Raw genomic sequence first — 25,137 nt, 5'->3', positions numbered from 1 at the left:
TGAGGGAATGATCAGCTATGATCTTATTGAATGGTGGTTCAGGCTCGATGGGCCGAATGGCCTATTCCTGCACCTATTTTCTATGTTTCTAAGTTTACATTTCTAACCTTTTCCGATGAAGGTCATAGACCTGAAACGTTAACTCTGTTTCTCTCTCCACAGATGCTGCCTGACCTTCTGAGTGTTTCCAGTATTTCCGTTTTATTTCAGCTTTCCAGAATCCGCAGTTTTTTGCTGTTGTAAGCTTGCTGGCTTGGTTTGATAGATCACATTCCAAACTGTAGTGTTTCAGATGAGATGTTAAACTGAGGCCCCATCTGCTCGTTCAGCTGGACATAAAAGATTCCCATGGCACTATTTCGAAGAAGGGCAGGGGAGTTCAACCAGTGTCATGGCCAATATTTATCCCGCATACAATATCTAAAAATAACAGATTGCTGTTGTGTATGTAAATACACAGACTAATTGAAACAACAATAAAATTACTAACTATGTCCTTGATAGCAACAAGCAAAAATGTGTCCCAAAACCAGCATGAACCAGCATGTTTCGAGCAACTGTAAAAAGCTCCCGCAGAGTCCTAATGCCTGTCCCATGAGAGTTTGTGCAACAAACAAACAGGGTGTGAACATAACAATTATCACTTTGCTGTGTGCAAATTAACTGCCCACATTACAACAGTAGCTACACTTCAAAAGTACTTTTATTGGAGGTCCTGAGGTGCTGAAAGGCACAATGTAAATGCAAGTCTTTCTTCTTTCTCTGGCTCAGGTGTTTGAGGGTTGAAGTTCACATCAAGATTCGAAAGAAAGACTTGGATTTATATAGCGCCTTTCTCGACCACCAGACATCACAATGCACTTTACAGCCAATGAAGTATCTTTGGAGCATAGTCACTGTTGTAATGTGAGAAATACAGCAGCCAATTTGTGCACAGCAAGCTCCCACAAACAGCAATGTGATAATGATCAGATAATTTGTTTTTTTTTGTTATGTTGTTTAAGGGATAAATATTGGCCAGGCCACCGGGGTTAACTCCCCTGCTCTTCTTCAAAATAGTACCATGGGATCTTTTACATCCACCTGAGAGAGTAGATATTTTAACAACTCATCTGAAGGACGGCACCTCTGACAGTACAGCACTCCCTCAGCACTGCACTGCATTGTCAGTCTAGAATTTTGTGCACAAGTTCCTGGAGTGGGACCTGAACCCACAACCTTCTGACTGAGAGGCAAGTGTGCTACCCGCTGACCCACAGCTAACGCTTATCATTTTGAGCTCATAATCAAGGAGTGCCGCACTGTCTCTGGGATAAGATGTTCTGGTGGATCCAATAAACAATAAAGATCCTGTGGCACTATTCAAACAAGAGAAGGGTGTTCTCCTGGTGTCTCGCCCGACATTCTTCCACAAAAGCCAAAAAAAAAATATCAGATGATCTTCTTATTCACCATTTGTGGAGGCTGGCTGGTGCAGAACGGTTGCTGTTTTTTAAAAAATCTGCCTAACAACAGTCAGCGCCCTTGTAAAAAACGGCAATTATTTTTCCAATATAAAAAGGTGCTATATAAATGCAAATATTATTTATAACTTCTGGAAACGTTGACTTGAAAGAGAGGAGGTTAGTCTAAAAAAAGAAACTAGAGAAACGTACTTATTGCAAAACAAAATTGTTTCATTCTGATCCTGATGAGTTTACAGATGATAAAAGTAATTTAAAGAAACAAAGACTTGCATTTATATAGTGCCTTTCACGTCCACTGGATGCCTCAAAGCGCTGTACAGCCAATGAAGCTCTTTTGGAGTACAGTCACTGTTGTAATGTAGGAAAGGCGGCAGCCAACTTGCGCACAATAAGCTCCCACAAACAGCCATATGATAATGACCAGATCATCTGTTTTTGTTAGAGCAATTGAGAGATAAATATTAGCCAGGAAACTGCAGATAACTATGGGATCTTTTGTATCCACCTGAGAGGGCAAACAGGGCTTCGGTTTAATATCTCATACTGAAAGACGGCACCTCCAACAGTGCAGCATTCCCTCAGCACTGCACTGGAGTGTGAGCCTAGATTTATGTGCTTAAGCTATTGGAGTGGGACTTAAACCCACAACTTTCTGACTCAGAGGCAAGAGTACTACCCACTGAGCCACAGCAACATATACAATGAAAAAGAGGCATTGAGAAACCTCGAAGTTGACTACAAACATTGAAAGGCAAATATTAAAAAGAGCATCACAAGGAAGGAAATGTGGTATTTTTATTCATCTAAAGGAAAGATCTTCATAAATTGCATCATCAATTTGCAGGAACTTAGCATGGTCCTAAACCTGAAAGAGACATGGAATAAAATTGCAAAGAAAGTCATAGCCTTCAAAGTTACCACTATTCTGTCATTCCCATAAGTATTTAATCTATGCTAAGATCAGTTAACCACAGTTCTATTGTATGCAGTAGTATTGTACAACACACAGCATATCACAGAGGTCTGAAGAACCTACTTAGGGGAGCATTATACAGAACCGCTTAACTATCCCAGGGACTTGATGTGTACATTCTGCATGTCAAAAGTCCGTTTGATTAAAAAAAAGATTTGTGTTCATATAACAATATACCTCATCTCTCAGAAACTTCTCAAAGTGCTTCTCACGTAGTAAGCTACTTTGAATTGCAGTGACGCTTGTTATGAAAGGAAAAATTGCACATCAATCTGATTCAATCAGTGTTGCACTGTCGGAGGTGCCGTCTTTTGGATGAGATGTTAAACTGAGGCCCCGCCTGGCCTCTCAGGTGGACGGAATAGATTTCACGGCACAATTTCGAAGATGCCCTGGCCAATCATCATCATCATCATCATCATAGGCAGTCCCTCGGGATCGAGGAAGACTTGCTTTCGCTCTTAGCATGAGTTCTTAGGTGGCTGTACAGTCCAATATGAGAGCCACAGTCTCTGTCACAGGTGGGACAGATAGTCGTTGAGGGAAAGGATGGGCAGGGAGTCTGGTTTGCCGCACGCTTCTTCCGCTGCCTGCGCTTGATTTCCGCATGCTCTCGGCAATGAGACTCGAGGTGCTCTGCACCCTCTCGACTGCACTTCCTCCACTTAGGGCAGTCTATGGCCAAGGACTCCCAGGTGTCAGTGGGGATGTCGCACTTTATCAGGGAGGCTTTGAGGGTGTCCTTGTAACGTTTCCTCTGCCCACTTTTGGCTTGTTTGCCGTGGACGAGTTCCGAGTAGAGCGCTTGCTTTGGGAGTCTCGTGTCTGGCATGCGAACTATGTGGCCTGCCCAGTGGAGCTGATCAAGTGTGGTCAGTGCTTCGATGCTGGGGATGTTGGCCTGGAGGAGGACGCTAATGTTTGTGCGTCTGTCCTGCCAGGGGATTTGCAGGATCTTGCAGAGGCATCGCTGGTGGTATTTCTCCAGCGACTTGAGGTGTCTACTCTACATGGTCCGCGTCTCTGAGCCATACAGGAGGGCGGGTATTACTACAGCATTGTAGATCATGAGCTTGGTGGCAGTTTTGAGGGACTGATCTTCAAACACTCTTTTCCTCAGGCGGCCGAAGGCTGCACTGGCGCACTGGAGGCGGTGTTGGATCTCATCATCGATGCCTGCTCTTGTTGATAGGAGGCTCCCGAGATAGGGGAAGTGGTCCACGTTGTCCCGGGCCACGCCGTGGATCTTGATGTTTGGGGGGCAGTGCTGTGCAGCGAGGACAGGCTGGTGGAGGACCTTTGTCTTACTAATGCTTAGTGTAAGACCCATGCTTTCATACGCCTCGGTAAATACGTCGACTATGTCCTGGAGTTCAGCCTCTGTGTGTGCTCAGACGCAGGCATCACCCGTATATTGTAGCTCGACGACAGAGGTTGGAGTGGTCTTGGACCTGGTCTGGAGATGACGAAGGTTGAACAGCTTCCCACTGGTTCTGTAGTTTAGCTCCACTCCAGTGGGGAGCTTATCAACTGTGAGGTGGAGCATGGCAGCGAGGAAGATTGAAAAGAGGGTTGGGGCGATGACGCAGCCCTGCTTGATCCCAGTCCGGACATGAATTGGGTCTGTGATGGGAACATTGCTAAGGATCACGGCTTGCATTTCGTCGTGGAGCAGGCGGAGTATGGTGACGTATTTTTGAGAGCATCCGAAACGGAGGAGGACGCTCCATAGACCCTCGCGGTTGACAGCGTCAAAGGCCTTTGTAAGGTCGAAGAAGGCCATGTATAAGGACTGGCGCTGTTCCCTGCATTTTTCCTGCAGCTGTCGCGCTGCAAAAATCATGTCCGTTGTGCTCCGGAGGGGATGAAATCGCACTGCGACTCCGGGAAGAGCTCCTCGGCCACGGGGAGAAGACGGTTGAGGAGGACTCTAGCGACGACTTTCCCAGTGGTTGATAGCAGGGAGATTCCTCTGTAGTTGCCGCAGTCGGACTTGACCCCTTTTTTAAAGATGGTCACGATCACTGCATCTCTAAGATCTCCCGGCATGCTCTCCTCCCTCCAGATGAGAGAGATGAGGTTGTGTATTCGCGCCAGTAGTGCCTCTCCGCCATACTTCAGTGTCTCAGCAGGGATTCCATCCGCTCCCGTAGCCTTGTTGTTTTTAGCTGTCTTATGGCCTGTTCTACCTCGTGCAGTGTTGGGGTCTCACTGAGGTGGTGACGGGTAGCATGCTACTGAATGGAGTCGAGAACACTCGAGTCAAAGGCAGAGTCTCAGTTGAGGAGATCTTTGAAGTGTTCCTTCCAGTGGGCCCTGACTACCTTGATGAGTGTTTCCCTGATCTTGGCCAGGAGTGGGGTGGGGTCTTGGGAGTTTGGTCCGTATATGGTCTTGACTGCAGTGAAGAATCCTCGCACATCATGGCTATTGGCCAGCTGCTGTATCTCCTGTGCTTTCTCCGTCCACCACCTGTTCTTTAGGTCCCGGGTTTTTTGTTGGACCTTAGCCTTTAGCTGTCTGTAATGCTGCTTTGCTGTTCCAGAGTTGGGTTGCTGTTTAAGGCTCAGAAATGCCCTGCGCTTGCAGTCTATTAGTTCTTGAATCTCCTGATCATTCTCATCAAACCAGTCCTGCTGTTTCCTGGTTGAGTAACCGAGCGTCTCCTTGCAGACACTGGTTATGGAGGCCTGGAGGGCAGACCAAGCGCTGAGGGCATTCTGCGTCTCGGGGTCATCAAGGCACGCCAGGTTAGCTGTGAGGCACTGACTGTAAAGGGCTCTCTTAGATGGGTCCTGAAGTGCCCCGGCATTGACTTTTTTGAAACACTGCTTCTGCTGCCCCCTTCGCTTTGGGGCTATGTTGATGTCAATGATGGATCGGATTAGGCGGTGGTCCGTCCAGCCAATATTTATCCCTCAATCAACATAACTGTCATGTATGTACATTCTGTTTGTAGCCACCAGATGGCGTCATTGTTGGAGGCCACTGAGCAACACACACATGGTGCTGCTCAGGTATAAAAGGCCAGCCATTTTGAGAGTTAGGCACTTTGGGCCTAAACAAAGTAGAGCCAAGGTTGTACCTTGCTTAGTTAAACAGTACTCAGTTTGAACCTTTATTGCATACATAATAATAACAAAAACAGATTACCTGGCCATAATCACATTGCATTTCACAGGACGTTGTGTGAGCGAGTTGGCTGTCGCGTTTCCTACATTACAACAGTGACTGCACTCCAAAAGTGGCTGTAAAGTGCTTTTGACACGTCCGGTGGGCGTGAAAGGTGCTATATAAATGCAAGTCTTTCTTTCCATGATGTAATAGTTGCATCATTAACCATGCTTTTATCATGTAACTGTTGTCACCTTAAACAAATACATAATGCCCACCCCTCCCCAAACCTTAGTTAATAAAGGGCACAGCCACTGATGAACGGAATCATACAGAGCAGGATGATCCCAGGTTCCACCTCTGTATTAAGGTTTGTGTTGAATTAACTAATCTTATCCAGGGCAGCAAGCAGTCAGGCCACTATAGTTGACTTTGGCCCATTGTGTCTGTGCCGGCCGAAAAAGAGCTATTCAGCCAAATCCCACTTTCCGGTTTTCGGTCCGTAGCGCTGCAGGTTACGGCACATCAAGTGCACATCCAAGTACTTTTTAAATACACTGATGGTTTCTACCTCTACCACCCTTTCAGGTAGTGAGTTCCAGACCCCCACCACCCTTTGGGTGAAAACATTTCTCCTCAACTCCCCTCTAATCCTTCTGCCCAATCGCTTTAAATCTATGCCCTCTGGTTGTTGACCCCTTCTGCTAAGGTAAATAGGTATTTCCTATCCATTCTATCTAGGCCCCTCACAATTTCATACACCTCAATTAAATGGCCCTTCAGCCTCCTGAATGCTATGAAATGAGTCCTATCAGAAAGTGAACGGGTGTGGGACGTGTGATGGGCCAAGGACCAGGCTCAGCCCTGATGCTCTCCTTGGTATGACTGACCTGCGGGCTTAACCTACAGGAACAAGGGGGTCAGAGGGTGGCCGGTGTCCTTGGAATTACAGGCCAGCATGAGTGACACCTTCGGGAAAACAAAAAGCAGAGGAGAATAGAGAAGAGATGAAAAATCAGAACAATAGTCCCACACGCTCCATATTAACATACAACGGAAAGCCACCCCACCAAACAATCTGTTCATATTGCCTTCAGCTTACACATTCCATCAAAGCGTGAGAGAAATGACTGCGTCGAGACAGCATTTTGGGTCATTTGCAAGTACGTGAGTGAATTTTGGTAACATCACAGGCCACCTGCACTGAATCAGTGAATATTTTTGATTTAGGCATGGTTAATTACACAATTTAATATGTGTGCAATTAAACACACCAGGTTCCCCATATTTACTGCTATAAAATTTATCCTTTGCTGCTCAGGGACCATTGTTTATTTTTTTGTTAATCAGAAACCCAGGTAAAGTGTCAAGCAAAACATCGGAACAGGTGTAGGCCATTCAGCCCTTCTAGCTTGTTCCACCATTCAATGAGATCATGGCTGGCTTGTATCTTAACTTCATCTATCCTTAACTCTTTGGTTCTGTAACCCTTCATCCCCTTGTCTAACACAAATCTTATCAATATCAGTCTTGAAATGTTCAATTTTCCGCCAGCCTCAAGAGGTTATTTTTTTGGTGGTGGAGGGCGGGGAAGAGTTCCCGATTTCCATTACTCTTTGTGTGAAGAAGTGCTTCCATGAGGGGTCAATAGCCAAGGGGCATTGATTTAAAGTAGTTGGTAGAAGGCTTAGATGGGATTTCAGGGGAAATGTTTTCACCCAGAGGGTGGTGAGACTCTAGAACTCACTGCCTGAAAGGGTGGTAGAGGCAGAAACCCTCATCACAAGTACTTGGATGTGCACTGAAAGAGCCGTGACCTACAGGGCTACAGACCTAGTGCTGGAAGGTGGGATTAGGCTGGATTGCTCTTTTGCGATCGGCACGGACACGATGGGCCGAATGGCCTCCTTCTGTGTCATAATTTTTCTACGATTCAATGATGTCACCTCTGAATGGTTTAGCTCTAGCTTTAAGGCTATGGCCCCTTCTTCTGGACTCGGCCCACCAATGAAGATAGTTTCCTCAATCAACTTCGTTAATCAGCTTGCTGTACCGATGCATAGCAGAGATGAGGAAACACATCAAGAAATAATGGTTAGGTGATGCTAAACATCACTTGTAGAGAGAAAGGGAGATTGACAAAGGTGAAGTATTTCACAATTTTTAAGGTCTGAGGAAATTATTTAGAGTTGGAACGAGTGTCAGGCGTCTTGATTTCAGTAACAATAACTTGGATTTATATAGGGCCTTTAACATTGCGAAAAATCCCAAGGCGCTTCACAGGAGTATTATAAGATTAAAAAAATGGATTATAATCAGGGATGCTCAAGAGGGTAGATTTAGAGGAGTGCAGCCATCTCGGAGGGTTGTGGGGCTGGTGGAGATTACAGAGATAGGGAGGGGCGAGGCCATGGAGAGATTTGAAAATCAGGAGGAAAATTTTTAAATCAAGGCGTTGCTTAACCGGGAGCCAATGTAGCTCAGCGAGCACAGGGGGTAATGGGTGAGCGGGACTTGATGCGAGTTAGGACACGGGCAGCCGAGTTTTGGATCACCTCTAGTTCACATAGGGTAGAATGTGGGAGGCCAGCCAGGAGTGCATTGGAATAATCAAGTCTAGAGGTAACAAAGGCATGGATGAGGGCTTCAGCAGCGGATGAACTGAGGTAAGGGCGGAGACGGTTGATGTTACATATGTGGAAAGAAGTGGTCTTAGTTATACTGTAGATATGTGGCCAAAAGCTCATTTCAGGGTCATATATGACACCAAGGTTGCGAACAGTGTGGTTCAGCCTCATATCGAAGTTGGGGAGAGGGATGGTGTCAGTGGCTAGGGGACGGTGTTTGTAGCGAGGTCCAAAAACAATGGCTTTGGTCTTCCCAATATTCAATTGGAGAAAATTTCTGCTCATACAGAACTGGATGTCGGACAAGCAGTCTGATTACATGATAAAGTAGAGAGGATACTTTGAAGTCTTAAATATGTTGGTAAAAGAAAGAACTCGCAGTTATATAACAACTATCCAACTCACTTTATAGCCACTTTTTGATGTAAAGTCACTGTTATAATGCAGAAAACACAGCAACCAAGTTGCGCACAGCAAAATTCCACAAACAGCAATGAAGTAAATGATCAGACAATCTGTTTCATAGTGATCTTGATTGAGGGGTTATCAAGAAATCTCCAGTGTTCTTCTTCCAAATAGTACCATGGGATCCACCTGATAGGACAGACAGGGACCTCAGTTTAACATCTCATCTGAAAGATATTACCTCAGACAGTGCAGCACTCCCTCAGTATCAAGCCTAAATTATGTGCTCAAGTCTCTTGATTGGGGCTTGAACCCATAACCTTCAAACTCAGAGACAGGAGTGATACCACTGAGCCACAGCTGATACTATCGACTGATACTATACCGCAGAACCATCCACACTGCTACTGACACACTGATCATAATCTGATATTCAGAATTCTAGACTAATAAACCAAAGCTTATCTCAACTATGATAATAATGAAAGAGCCTAAAAGGTCAAGAGAGCTAAAATATAGGTGGTAGATCCATCTGGACTGGCCACACTCGACCAGCTCTATTGGGCGGGCCACATTGTCCTCATGTCCGACACAAAACTGCCAAAGTAGGTGCTCTACTCGGAACTCCGACACGGCAAGCGAGCCCCAGGTGAACAGAGGAAATGTCACAGGGACACCCTCAAAGCCTCCTTGAAAAAATGCAATATCCCCACCGACACCTGGGAGTGCTTGGCCAAAGACCGCCCTAAGTGGAGGAAGAGCATCCGGGAGGGCGCTGAGCACCTCGAGTCTCGTCGCCGAGAGCGTGCAGAAATCAAGCATAGGCAGCGGAAGGAGTGTGTGGCAAACCCGTCCCACCCATCCTTTCCTTCAACGACTGTCTGTCCCACCTGTGACAGTGACTGTAATTCCCGTATTGGACTGTTCAGCCACCTGAGAACTCACTTTTGGAGTGGAAGCAAGACTTTCTCGATTTTGAGGGACTGCCTATGATGATGATGATGATGATGGTAGATCCATTCACAATAAAGTACATCTTCTGGTCCTGACTATTCTTGCATATGAGCAAGCTTCAGCCATTTTGTTGTGCTGTACTTTAATAAATCACTTTATCACCAGGTCAAACCTTATCTCAATAAAGTATAAATCAAAAACTTCATTGGTGCTTTCACATCAATATCATCCACTTAGGGGAAACAATGATCAGCCGGCTATAAATGTGCACCTGGAAGCAGTGTCTTGATAATGCACTATAGGCATTAAAACATAGAAAATAGGTGCGGGAGTAGGCCATTCGGCCCTTCGAGCCTGCACCACCATTCAATAAGATCATGGCTGATCATTCCCTCAGTACCCCTTTCCTGCTTTCTCTCCATACCCCTTGATCCCCTTAACCGTAAGGGCCACATCTAACTCCCTCTTGAATATATCCAATGAACTGGCATCAACAACTCTCTGCGGCAGGGAATTCCACAGGTTAACAACTCTCTGAGTGAAGAAGTTTCTCCTCATCTCAGTCCTAAATGGCCTAGCCCTTATCCCAAGACTGTATCCCCTGTTTCTGGACTTCCCCAACATCGGGAACAATCTACCCGCATCTAACCTGTCCAGTCCCGTTAGAATCTTTTATGTTTCTATGAGATTCCCTCTCATCCTTCTAAACTCCAATGTATAAAGACCCAGTTGATCCAGTCTCTCCTCATATGACAGTCCAGCCATCCCGGGAATCAGTCTGGTGAACCTTCGCTGCACTCCCTCAATAGCAAGAACGTTCTTCTTCAGATTAGGAGACCAAAACTATACACAATATTCAAGGTGTGGCCTCACCAAGGCCCTGTACAACTGCAGTAAGAACTCCCTGCTCCTATACTCAAATCCCCTAGCTATGAAGGCCAACATACCATTTGCCTTCTTTACCGCCTGCTGTACAGAACTATTTTATGTATAACTTTAAATCAAGTGCCACCTTTTGGTAAGGGCACTAGAACCCACAAATTTCCAACTAAAACTTTAAAGGGAACTTAATTCAAATTAAAATTCTGCTCCCGTGGGTGATGATGCAGTCCAGTCCCTCTGGTGCCCACCTCTCATGGAAGGCCATGAGTGTACCGCTGGACAGCACGTGCTCGAACTCCAGGGACACCCTGGCGCAAACATAGCCATGGAAGAGAGGCAGGCACTTGAGCTAAATGACCCCCTTGACCGGCCGCTGCCTGGACCGGTTAATGGCCAACTTGGCCAGGCCCAGGAGCAGTCCTACGAGGGGGCCTTCCAACCTGCCCGCTCCCCCACCCACACTGGGTGCCCAAAGATCAGCAGTGTGGGATAATGCACGAGAACCATTGCAATTTAATCATCATCATCATCTTAGGCAGCCCCTTGGAATCGAGGAAGACTTGCTTCCACTCTTAGCATGAGTTCTTAGGTGGCTGTATAGTCCAATACAAGTACCACAGTCTCTGTCACAGGTGGGACAGATAGTCGTTGAGGGAAAGGGTGGGTGGGACTGGTTTGCCGCACGCTTCTTCTGCCTGCGCTTGATTTCTGCATGCACTCGGTGACGAGACTCGAGGAGCTCAGCGCCCTCCCAGATGCACTTACTCCACAGGGGCAGTACATCTCAGAAACTAGTATAAACTGATTATGCATGCTGTAGACAAGGCTAAGCGATCCCACAACCAACGGATCAGATTAAAGCTCTGAGGTCCTGCCACATCCAGTCGTGAATGGTGCTGTACCATTAAACAATTAACGGGAAGAGGAGTCACCATGAATATCCACATTCTCAATGATGGCAGAGCCCAGCACGTGAGTGCAAAAGAAAAGGCTGAAGTGTTTACAACCATCTTCGGCCAGAAGTGCCGAGTGGACGATCCATAGCGGCTTCCTTCTGAGGCCCCCTCCATCACAGAAGCCAGTCTTCAGTCAATTCGATTCACCCCAAGTGATATCAAGAAACGGCTGAATGCACTGGATGCAGCAACGGCTGTGGGCTAGAAACTCCACTTTTAAGCTTATCGCCCAAAAATGGGCGTTATTTCCGGCGTGGGCGGCAGAATAAGGTTTTCGGATCGCTGGCTTCTCGCCCATTCTCAAAACACCTAGTTTACATTTTTGAAAATGGGTGTTACCGTGAGCGATATCAAATGGGCGATAGTGTAAAATATTTTTGAGCTTCTGCCGTAAAGTATCGTCGTCCTTAGCAACGGCATGGCAATGCTCGATTCCCATGATTCTGGAGGTCAAGGGTCACCATGACATGCGCAGAAGAGTAGAGGCCGAGAGAGAGGGAAGCTCAGAGGGAGTGAAGGCGTGGCTGGGTGTGGTGTGGCTGCTTTGGGAGGAAGGAGGGAGACTTTAGAGCTTCACAGCAAGTAGGCAAACAAAAAGTAACTGTTAACAGCCACATATTTGACTGAATTTGGCCTATAATGGAGGGAGAGGAGGAGGCATCACAGCACGCTGTGGAGACTGAAGCTGGAGAGCACAGTGAGGTGGGAGCGAAGCACATTGGAGGCCGCAAAAGAGCCAGCAGGTTCTCGGACGAGGCAAATGCATCCCTCCTGCAGGAGGTCGAGTTACGCTGGGGTGATTTGACACAGGGAGGATGTGGGAAGCCCACCCCATAGGCTTACCAGAGGATATGGACCGAGATAGCAGAGGTGGTCTCGTTGGCAACCAACGAGGTGCGTGAGGGCAACCAATGCCACAAACGATGGAACAACCTTGTGGGATCCGCAAGAGTAAATATTACATTGATTTAAATGTAGTTATGATTTTATATAATTTGATTTGTAACAGTCATGGGTGACTATCATCAGATGTGAGGTCTTGCACTTTTACCTGGAATATTTTACTCAAAGCTTGCGGTCATGGTGTACGTCTTTAGGTAAAGAATGATAATAATCATAATAATCATGATTACATCTGTTGGTTATGTGTTGTATCAGCGTCTGTGACAGTACCTAGCAATGATATCACGCAATGATCTCATGCCATGTCGTCCTGTCACCTTTTACAGAAGAAGCTATCGACGATGAGGTCCGTGCAGAGACGAACGGGTGGGGGGGCCATCAGTCCCCAGCAATATCACAGAGATTGAGGAGCGAGTGCTCGCACTCGTGGGGAAGCACCCCCAGTCAGCCACCGACGTATCTGCAGACCCTGAAGTGATGCCGTGTGAGTAAAGCTTACACCATTGCATGATGTAAAGTCAATAGCTGCCACATCAACTCATATCCGAACAATCATATATGATAGATGATTTCTAAAAGTGTCTTAGAAATAATGAAGCAATTGAGTGTAATATCTCCAAGTTTGCAGATGACACTAAACTGGGTGACGGTGTGAGCTGTGAGGAGGATGCTATGAGGCTGCAGGGTGACTTGGACAGGTTAGGTGAGTGGGCAAATGCATGGCAGATGCAGTATAATGTGGATAAATGTGAGGTTATCCACTTTGGGGGCAAAAACACGAAGGCAGAATATTATCTGAATGGCGGCAGATTAGGAAAAGGGGAGCTGCAACGAGACCTCGGAGTCATGGTACATCAGTCATTGAAAGTTGGCATATAGGTACAGCAGACGGTGAAGAAGGCAAATGGTAGTTTGGCCTTCATAGCGAGGGGTTTTGAGTATAGGAGCAGGGAGGTCTTACTGTAGTTGGGCAGGGCCTTGGTGAGGCCTCACCTGGAATATTGTGTTCAGTTTTAGTCTCCTAATCTGAAGAAGGACGTTCTTGCTATTGACGGAGTGCAGCGAAGGTTCACCAGACTGATTCCCGGAATGGCTGGAATGACATATGAGGAGAGACTGGTTCGACTGAGCCTTTATTCACTGGAGTTTAGAAGGATGAGCGGGGATCTCATAGAAACATATAACATTCTGACGGGACTGGACAGGTTAGATGCAGGGAGAATGTTCCTGATGTTGGGGAAGTCCAGAACCAGAGGACACAGTCTAAGGATAAAGGGTAAGCCATTTAGGACTGAGATGAGGAGAAACTTCTTCATCCAGAGAGTTGTTAACCTGTGGCTTTCTCTACCGCAGAGAGTTGTTGATGCCAGTTCATTGGATATATTCAAGAGGGAGTTAGATATGGCCCTTACGGCTAAAGGGATCCAAGAGGTATGGAGAGAAAGCAGAAAAGGGGTACTGAGGTGAATGATTAGCCATGATCTTAATTGAATGGCGGTGCAGGCTCGAAGAGCCGAATGGCCTACTCCTGCACCTATTTTCTATGTTTCTATGTTTCTAATGCGGGTCCAGTGAAAATCATTGCATTGCACAATGTGTTGATGGTCATGAAATGTGATGTCTGCGATGATTTTGAGAGTGGTGGTGCTTTTATCGTGCATATACTATGTATAGCACTGGACTCACCTTGTCACCCTAGCACCCCCTTCTCCTCCAACAACCTCCTTTGTGTTTTGCAGCTCAGCCAGCAGCGTGGCCCCAGGCAAGGCCACAGAGGTGCAGAGTCTTCTGACGATCCTACTACATCTGATGCTGAGGAGCTCCGATTGTCGCCCGTCAAGCCGCTGGATCTGTTCTCAAAGGATGGTAGCGTGAACTTCGAAGAACCTGCATCGCCATGCTGAAGAACCCATTCCACCCCAAGGCCATCTATTGGTCCTCTGGCCATTCCCGTCTCCACTCTGGAGGTACCGGCACGAAGCACCTCTCCACAGGGCACCCCATTTGTCCCCAGGACGGCGCCGACCCCGCGGAGGCCTCGTGGACACGGCAGGTCTGTTCCACGAGCACGACATGACAGCGGAGAGATGGTTCAGTTGTCCGAGAGGACTGTAGACATTAGTGACCAGCTCATTGGAGCTTTGGAGGGCGTTATTCTGGGCGATATGTGTGGGAGGTGGTGAAATTGACGATGGCCGATCTCTATGGCCGCTAGTTTGGGTAAATATGCTCTTTACAACAAAAAACAGTTGCCGAGCGTTATTATTGAATCTCGGCGTTAAGTCCATGAGGAAAGTAATATGGGTGTTGAAATCGCCCATTTTGCTGATTCCGCCCCAAAAAAGTGGGCGGGGACAGTAATATTTTTTCTCGACGTTAAGCCCATTGGAAAAATAATGCTCACCGATAAGTCTCCTAAAAAAGCCCGTCAGTTTCCATTTTGTGCCAAAATGGGCGATACTTGGGCATTATACGTCATTTCAGTGGTGAAATGGATGTTAAGTGGACGTTAAGCAGGCAAAAAAAGTGCAGGTTCTGGCCCTACAGTCTCTCACAACATCTCGGCTGTTGTGCTGAAGAATTATGCTCCAGAATTAGCCATGCTTCTAGCCAAGCTGTTCCAGTACAGCTACATCACTGGCATCAATCTGACAATGTGGCCAGCTGCCCAGGTATGCCCTGTCCACAAAAAGCAGTACAAATCCAATCCGGCCAATTACCGCCCCATTAGTCTACTCTTAATCATCAGCAAAGTGATGGAAGGTGTCATCAACAGTGCTATCAAGCGGCACTTACTCACTAATAACCTGCTCATGGATGCACAGTTTGGGTCCCACCAGCACCACTCAGCTTCAGACCTCATTACATCCTTGGTCCAAACATAGACAAAAGAGCTGAATTCCAGAGGTGAGGCGAGCGTGACTGCTCTCAAAATCAAGGCAGCATTTGATCAAGTATGGCATCAAGGAGCCCTAGTAAAACTGAAGTCAATGGGAGTCAGGGGGAAACTCTCCACTGGCTGGAGTTATAGCTAGCACAAAGGAAGAAGATTGTGGTGGTTGGAGGTTAATCATCACAGCCCCAGGACATCACTGCAGGGGTTCCTCAGGGCAGTGTCCTAGGCCCAACCATCTTCATTTGCTTCTCTCCATCATAAGGTCAGAAGTGGGGATGTTCGCTGATGACTGCAAGTGTTCAGTTCCATTCACAACTCCTGCAGTCCATGCCCGCATATGGCAAGACCTGGACGACATTCAGGCTTGGACTGATGTGTGGCAAGTAACATTCATGCCACACAAGTGCCAGACAATGACAATCTCCATCAAGCGAGAGTCGAACCACTGCCTCTTAACATTCAATAGCATTACCATCGCCGGATCCCCCATCATCAACAACCATTGACCAGAAACATAACTGGACCAGCCACATAAATATTGTGACAACGAGTTGTTAACCTGTGGAATTCTCTTCTGCAGAGAGTTGTTGATGCCAGTTCGTTAGATATATTCAAGAGGGAGTTGGATATGGCCCATACGGCGCAAGAGATCAAGGGGTATGGAGAGAAAGCAGGAAAGGGGTACTGAGGTGAATGATCAGCCATGATCTTATGAATGGTGGTGCAGGCTCGAAGGGCCGAATGGCCTACTCCTGCACCTATTTTCTATATTTCTATGTTTCTATGTAAGAGCAGGCCAGACACTAGGTATTCTGTGGCGAGTGTCTCACCTCCTGTCTCCCCAAAGCCTTTCCACCATCAACAAGGCACAAGTCAGGAGTGTGATGGAATACTCTCCATTTGCCTGGATGAGTGCAGCTCCCACAACACTTAACAAGCTCGACACCATTCAGGACAAATCAGCCCGCTTGATTGGCACCCCATCCACCTGCGACCGCTACCACCTGGAAGGACAAGGGCAGCAAGCACATGGGAACACCAGCCCCTCCACGTTCCCCTCTAAGTCACACACCATCCTGATTTAGAATCATGTCCCGGTTCCTTTATCGTCGCTGGGTCAAAATCCTGGAACTCCCTCCCTAACAGCACTGTGAGAGTACCTTCACCACACGGACTACAGTGGTTCAAGAAGGCGGCTCACCATCACATTCGCAAGGGCAATGAGGGATGGGCAATAAATGCCGACCTTGCCAGCGACGCTCACATCCCGTGAACGAATAAAAAAAAAAAATTGGGCCTATATTTAAAGGTGGCCTATCTATGGCCAAGGGCTTGAACCTCCACTTTTTTTGCACGCTTAACGCCCACTTAGCTGCTGAAATGAATTATAACGCCCATATATCGCCCATTTTGGCACAAAATGGAAACTGGCAGGCATTGTTAGAAAACTTATCGCCGAGCGTTACTTTCCCCATGTGCTTAACGCCAGGAAAAAATATTACCACCAGCCCATTTGTTTGGGACGGAATCAGCGGATTGAGTGAAATCAACGCCCATAATATCACCCAGCGTTACTTTCCGCACGGAATTAACGCCGAGATTCAATAGTACTGCCAGCTGCTGTGTGTGCAACTCAGACATCAATGATGCCCATCACCTTGGTGCCAGTTAAAGTTTACGTTGATTGACTGTTTTTTGTCATAAAGAGCATATTTACCCAAATTAGTGGCCATGGACATCGCCCATCGTCAATTTCACCACCTCGCACACATATCGGCCACAATATCGTTCGCTCAAAAAAGCGCCCACAAAAAGTGGAACTAACCGGAATGAATGCCAGCAGTGTGGCTGGCATTTGTTAAATCCCACTCTTACGCGAGGAGCTGATATCTGAACGATTTGCCTGAAAGCGCGCTGATGTGAGTGACAATGCTGCCACACTGCTGTGTGTGCAACTCAGACATCAATGATGCCCATCACCTTGGTGCCAGTTAAAGTTTACGTTGATTGATGTTAATTTGTATTTAACCCTTTCACGATAAGGAATTACCAGTGTGTAATGGTGCAGCTATCTGAGACAATACGGTACAAGGTTATGTTCAATAACAAAAATTTAATACCAACATTGGTCTGAAATCATAAGTATCATGGGCAATAACACCCAACCCCCGCCCACACCCCACTTTTGCCACCATTGGCATAAATCACATGTTCAACATGTCCAGCAACACAGAATACAAAGGCAAAGCAGGAGCGTGGTCCCCAGCCCCCGTACATTGCAACAAATTACATACACCCAGATGGAGATATTACACAGCCATCACCTGCGCACATGCACCTCACTTTCCTTCCCCCCTCTCCTTCTTCTCCCCAACTCTACCCCTGCCCCTCCTTGCTTCACGGCACCTGGCTGAGGAGCTCCTCAGACAGTGCCTCATTGGGGGGGGGGGCGGTGAAGGCAGATGCATTGGTTGGACGGGTATGGGAGCAAGAGGTGCTAAGGGGGCAACATTCTCTGAAGCAAAAGCAGGATCTTGGTCCTTGCTCTCAACTGTCATTCGCAGTGGTGGTGCGGAACCTAGGGGTGGAGTGCCGCGCTCGGGGACCACTGGGAGGCCTGTGGCAGCAGTGTTCCTGGCTATCGCATCCAGGGCTTCCGCCATGCATGGAATGTACGCGTTCATGGTGGCCAGCTGTCAGGATACGCCCCCCAATGCTTCGATGAGCTGGTCACCAATGTCTATAGTCCTCGTGGACAACTGTACAATCTTGCCGCTGTCATGGCGCGCTCGTGGAGCAGACCTGCCGCATCCACGAGGCCTCCACGGGGTCAACCCCGTCCTGGGGACAAATGGGGTGCCCTGTGAAGAGGTGCTTGGGTCCAGTACCTCCAGAGTGGAGGCGGGAATGACCGGAGGACCACTAGGTGGCCTTGAGGTGGAATGGGTTCTGGAGCGTGGCGATGCAGCTTCTTCAAAGTCCGCGCTCTCATCCATCGAGAACAGACCCAGCGGACTGATGGGCGACAATCGGAGCTCCTCAGCACCAGATGTAATAGGATCGTCCGCCGACTCCTGCCCCGTGACCCCACCTTCTGGCCTCTGTGGCCTTGCCTGTGTAAAGTCCTTACTCTACAGCATGAAACCACACGAGGCACATTCTGGGGACAAGGTCATTCTGTGACCTTAACTCTTTATTCACAGGACTCCAAAAGTGATGACCCTGCGTGGGACCTCCCTTTTTATACCTGTGTGATCAGGTAAGGAGTGTCTCTCACACCTTGTGGTCAAGGTGTGCATCTAGGTTGAGTGTATACAGTAATACAGTGATGTTACATTGTGGTTACATACATGACATCACCTCCCCCCCCCCGCCCCCAAAGTCTTATTGGGATCATAGGTTTAGTCTTTCAGGTGGTCTACGCTCCCTCGTGGAGCGCCGCAGTTGCGGCTCTGGTTGTTGGACACTGACGTAAGTGACTGTCACCTGTGGTGATTCCGGCCTGTCCGGGCTGACCGCAGAGACTGTGCATTCTTCTGATTGCTCTTGTTGCTTGTTCACTGGCGGTGTTGTGAGCTCCATCTCATGGTCTTCTTCAGGTTCCTCCGTGTCGATGCTGAACCTCTTTTTTACTTGGTCCAGAAGCTTGCAGCATATCTGACCATTGTTGAGTTTTACCACGATGACCATATTCCCCTTTTTGTCAATTACAGTGCCCTCAAGCCATTTTGGCCCCATGGCGTGATTGAGGACGAATACAGGATAATTTATTTCTATACATCTCCCCCTCGAATTACTGTCATGGTACTCGTTTTGTGACTTGCGCTTGCCCTCAACTATGTCGGTCAGGACTGGGTGAATGAGGGACAACCGAGTTTTGAGTGTCCGTTTCCTTAGTAGCTTTGCGGGCGGGACCCCCGTGAGCGAGTGCGGTCGGGATCAATATGACAGCAGGAGACGCGATAGGCGGCATTGTAGGGAGGGTCCTTGAATCCTGAGCATACCTTGCTTAATGATTTGGACCGCGCGTTCCGCCTGGCCATTGGAGGCCGGCTTGAATGGTGCAGTCCTGACGTGGTTGATGCCATTGCCCGACATAAACTCTCGGAAGGCGGAGTTTGTGAAACATGGGCCATTATCACTAACCAGGATGTCCTGCAAGCCTTGGGTTGCAAAGACCGCACATAGGCTTTCCACGGTTGAGGATGATTGCATGAATTCAGAATGATGCACTCGATCCATTTCGAGTACGCATCGACCACAATAAGGAACATCTTACCCAAAACGGGCCCGCATAGTCAACATGAATGCGTGACCATGGCCTGGTGGGCCAGGGCCACAGGCTGAGCGGGGCCTCCCTGGGGGCATTACCCAGCTGGGCACACATCGTGCACCCGTGAACACAGTGTTCCAGGTCTGAATCAATTCCAGGCCACCAAACGTGTGACTGGGCAATGGCCTTCATCAGCACAATGCCTGGGTGCTCGCTGTGGAGTTCCCTGATGAATGCCTCCCTGCCCTTCTGGGGCATAACTACCCAGCTGCCCCATAGTAAGCAGTCGGCTTGGATGGAGAGCTCATCCATCCGTCTGTGGAATGGTCTGACCTTCTCAGGGCATGCTCTGTGTGCGGGCGTCCAATCCCCAGTCAGGACACATTTCTTAATCAGGGATAGGAGGGGATCTCTGTTTGTCCAGATTTTGATCTGGCGGGCTGTGATGGGGGAGCCTGCGCTGTCAAAGGCATTGACAGCTATGACCATCTCGGCGCTTTGCTCTGCTGCTCCCTCAGTGGTAGCCAGTGGAAGCCTGCTGAGCGCGTCAGCGCAATTTTCAGTGCCGGGCCAGTGCCGGATGGAGTAGTCATAAGCAGCCAGTGTGAGAGCCCATCGCTGTATGCGAGCTGAAGCGTTGGCACTGATAGCCTTGCTGTCTGACAACAGGGATGTTAATGGCTTGTGGTCCGTCTCTAAGTCAAAATTCCGACCAAAGAGGTACTGATGCATTTTTTTTACACCATAGACACATGCAAGCGCTTCCTTCTCGAACATCCCATATCCCCGTTCTGCTTGAGAGAGCGACCTGGAGGCATAAGCCACAGGTTGTAGTTGACCCTCAGCATTGCCCTGCTGCAACACGCACCCAACCCCATAGGACGACGTATCACATGTCAGAACCAATTTTTTACAGGGGTCATACAGGGTCAACAACTTGTTTGAACAAAGTAGGTTTTGCGCCCGATCAAAAGCCCATTCCTGACAGTCCCCCCAAAACCAATCGCAACCCTTACGCAGGAGCACGTGTAGCGGCTCCAACAATGTGCTCAAGTTCAGTAGAAAATTCCCGAAATAGTTCAACAGTCCCAGGAATGAACGCAATCCAATGTGTTGCAGGGTCTGGGTGCTCGTCGAATCAGCTCTGTTTTGGATTCGGTGGGCCGAATCCCATCTGCAGCAACCCACCTGCCCAGAAACTCAACCTCAGGAGCTAAGAACACACATTTAGGCTTCTTGAGTCGCAGGCCTACCTGGTCCAGTCGGCATAGCACCCCCTCCAAGTTGTGGAGGTGTTCCTCGGTGTCTCGACCCGTGATGAGGATGTCGTCCTGGAATACAATCGTTTCAGGAATGGATTTAAGCAGGCTTTCCATGTTTCGTTGAAAAATCGCGGCCGCTGATTGAATGCCAAATGGGCACCTGTTATAAACGAACAGTTCCTTGTGCGTGGTGATGGTGGTCAGTAGTTCAGATTCGTCGGCCAGTTCCTGGGTCATATAGGCTGAAGTGAGGTCCAACTTGGTGAACAGCTTGCCGCCTGCCAGCGTGGCGAAGAGGTCCTCCGCTCTCGGGAGCGGATATTGATCTTGTAGGGACACCCTATTGATGATGGCCTTGCAGTCGCCACAGATCCTGACAGAGCCATCCACTATTAGGACGGGAATGATGGGGCTCGCCCAGTCGCTGAATTCAAAAGGCGAGATGATGCCCTCTCTCAACGGCCGGTCCAATTTGCTCTCGATCCTTTCCCGCATCACATACGGCACCGCTCTAGCTTTGTGATGCACTGGCCTGGCGTCCGGTGTGATATGTATCCCTACTTTAGTGCCTTTGAAAGATCCGACGCCAGGTTGGAATAGTGAATCGAATTGTTGTAGGACTTGTGAACACAAACTTCGCTCCACAGATGACATTGCGTGAACATCCTCCCATTTCCAGTTCATCTCGGCTAACCAGCTGCTCCCCAACAGTGCGGGACCATTGCCCGGGACAATCCAGAGCGACAGCCGATTCACTAACCCGTTGTGCGTGACAGCTAACATTGCAATGCCTAGCACCGGAATGATTTCTTTATGTAAGTCCGTAATCGTGTCTCAATATGTGCTAATTTGGGTCTACTGGTCTTAAGTGGCCATAGCTTCTCAAATTACTGAACGCCCATGAGTGACTGGCTGGCCCCATTGTCCAGCTCCATGTGTACAGGGATACCATTTATTAAAACCCTCATCATCATTGGTGGCATTCTGGTGTATGAAATGTGAATATTCTCCACATGGACCCGCTGAACCTCGGTGTCCATCGATTTGCCCCAAAAGTCATCCTGCCTCAAAGAACCCTCTTCTGGTCCATCCACCTCATATATTAGTCTGGTTGCAGACTTTCTGCACATTCGAGCTAAGTGGCCACTGAGATTGCAGTTCCTGCAGATAAACTGTTGAAATCTGCAAGATCTAGCTGAGTGTTTTCCCCCACACCTCCAGCACGAGTTAAAGTTTCCATTGTTGGGAACAAAGGGACTATGGCCAGACATTCCGCGCTGACTGTCCCTTTGACTGCTCTTAAGTACCCTATTAGTGGGTGTCAATGGCCCCATCCCGGGCCGCATTGTCCACTGTGATGGTGTGAATGTCCGTTCAGCCTGCCATTGCCTCTGTTGAAGTCCTGCTCTAGGGTCTATTGCTGCCTGGGGAGTGTCGGACTGCCCCTGCCTGCCTGCGGGCTCTGAGTCGCATTGATGATGTTGACTCCCTGAGCCATCGCTGCGTTAGAGGCAGAATTGCGCACGTATATTATTTTCGTCTCTTCCTCCCCGCCATGAAAGTTTGAGCTATCAACGCCGCCGCTTCCAGGATCAAATCCTTAGTCTCAATTAATTTGCGGAACATTCCCGCATGACCGATGCCCTCGATAAAGAAGTCCCTTAGCATCTCCCCACTGCAGGCATCTGTGAACTTACAGAGGCTGGCCAAACGCCGGAGGTCCGCTACGAAGTTCGGTATGCTCTGTCCTTCACGATATCTGTGTCGGGCCATATGTATGCTACTCGCTGCTTTGAAGTGCTCCCTGATCAATTTGCTAAGTTCTTCAAAGGTTTTGTCCGCCGGCTTTTCGGGTGCTAGTAAGTCCTTCATGAGCGCGTAAGTCTTTGGTCCGCAGCTGGTCAAAAGATGAGCCCTTCGCTTGTCGGCCGCTGCATCCCTCCTTTCGTAACGAAACTTTGCTGAAACTTGTCGACAAAATCGTCCCAGTCTTCCCCAACACAGTACCGTTCTTCTGTGCTACCGGTGGCCATTCTCGTGGGCCGTGAATTCCTGTTTCTTGTCACCAATGTAAAGTCTTTACTCTTCAGTATGAAACCACATGAGGCACATTCTGGGGACAAGTTCACTCTGTGACCTTAACTCTTTCTTCACAGGACTCCAAAAGTGATGACCCTGCGTGGGACCTCCCTTTTTATACCTGTGTGATCAGGTAAGGAGTGTCTCCCACAAGTTCACCCCTTGTGGTCAAGGTGTGCATCTAGGTTGAGTGTATACAGTAATACAGTGGTGTTACATTGTGGTTACATACATGACAGCCTGGGGCCGTGCTGCTGGCTGAGCTGCAAGACACAAATGAGGATGTTAGAGGAGAAGGGGGTGCTAGGGTCACAAGGTGAGTCCAGTGCCACACACAGCATATGCACGACTAAAGCACCACCGCACTCAAAATCATCGCAGACATAACATTTCATGCCCATCAACACATTGTGCATTGCAATGATTTTCATTAGGCCAGCATTATTTTTATAACACTTTTAGAAACCATCTATCATATATGATTGTTCGGATATAAGTTGGTGTGGCATCAATTGAATAACATCACGCAATGGTCTAAGCTTTACTCACGTGGCATCACTTCAGGGTCTGCAGCTGCATCCGTGGCTGTCCGGGAGTACTTTCCCATGAGTGTGAGCACTCGCTCCTCCATCTCTGATGTTGCTGGGGACTGGTGGCCCCCCACCCGTTCGCCTCTGCACGGACCTCATCTTCGATAGCTTCTTCTGTAAAAGGTGACAGGACGACATGGCATGAGATCATTGCGTGATATCATTGTTATCACAGACACTGATCCAACACATAACCGACAGATGTAATCATGATTATTATGATTATTGTTATTCTTTACCTAAAGACGTACACCTTGACTGCAGGCTTTGAGTAAAACATTCCCGGTAAAAGTGCAAGACCTCACATCTGCTGATAGTCACTCATGACTGTTACAAATCAAATTATATTAGTACATAACTACATGTAAATCAATGTAACACTTTTGCGGATGGCACAAAGTCGTTCCATCGTTTGTGGCATTGGTTGCCCTCACGTACCTCGTCGATCGCCGACAAGACCATCTCTGCTATTTCGGTCCATATCCTCTGCTAAGCCTTTGGGGTGGGCTTCCCACGCCCTCCCTGTGTCAAATCACCCCAGCGTAACTCGACCTCCTGCATTTGCCTCGTCCGAGAACCTCCTGGCTCTTTTGCGGCCTCCATTGTGCTCCTCTCCCCCCTCACTGCTCTCTCCAGCTTCAGTCTCCACAGCGTGCTGTGATGCCTCCTCCTCTCTCTCCATTATGGGCCAAATTCTGTCAAATATGTGGCTGGTAACACCTTCTTTTTGATTGCCTACTTGCTGTGAAGCTCTAAAATCTCCCTCCTTCCTCCCAAAGCAGCCACACCACACCCAGACACGCCTTCAGTCCCTCTGAACTCCCTTTCTCTCTATCTCCTCTTTTGCGCATGTCATGGTGACCCTTGACCTCCAGAATTACGGGAATTGAGCATTGCCATGCCGTTGCCGCGGCCACACTTTACAGCAGGAGGTCAAAAAAATTTAACGCTCGCCGTAACGCTCATTTTCAAAAGTGGAGACTAGGTGATTTGAGAATGGGCGAGAAGCCGGCGATCTGAAAACCCTTTTTTACCGCCCACGCCGGAAATCGATAACCACAAACGTGGAGGTTCTAGCCCCAAGTGTTTTCATCAGTAGAGGTCGCGGGTTTAGGCGGTGTTGTCGAAGAAGCCTTGGCAAGTTGCTGCAGTGCATCTTGTAGATGGTACACACTGCAGCCACGGTGCGCCGGTGGTGGAGGGAGTGAATGTTTAAGGTGGTGGATGGGGTGCCAATCAAGCGGGCTGCTATGTCCATCAGTGTTGTTGGAGTTGCACTCATCCAGGCAAGTGGAGAATAGTCCATCACACTCCTGACTTGTGCCTTGTAGGGAGCCAGGAGGTGAATCATGCACGACAGAATACGCAACCTCTGACCTGCTCCTGAAGCCACAGTATTTATGTGGCTGGTCCAGTTAAGTTTCTGGTCAATGGTGACCCCCCAGGATGTTGATGGTTCAATGCTGGAAATCGGCATGGTCCCGGCCTGTAAGACCATCAGCAGGCCGGAGCCATTGGAGAGAGCAGCGTGCGGCGGCATACCACTGCAGGGAGCAGCGCGTGCTGCTGCAGGAGGGCGACGGCTGTGAAGCCAGGTCACTGATTGCAGTCTGTGCAGGCACAGCAGGAGGGGCGAAGGAGCGACAAGCCCGTGTGGTGGCTGGTGTGCAACAGCCACCACACGTTAAAATAATTCCACGCACAGGCATCTTCCACCCTTCACGATGTAGTTCTGGATCTGGAATATTAGGTCCTTC

This window comes from Pristiophorus japonicus, chromosome 4 (genome assembly GCF_044704955.1).
Source record: "Pristiophorus japonicus isolate sPriJap1 chromosome 4, sPriJap1.hap1, whole genome shotgun sequence".
Classification (NCBI taxonomy): Eukaryota; Metazoa; Chordata; class Chondrichthyes; family Pristiophoridae; genus Pristiophorus; species Pristiophorus japonicus.
The sequence above is the reverse complement of the archived record's forward strand: the minus strand, read 5'-3'. Positions refer to the sequence as shown.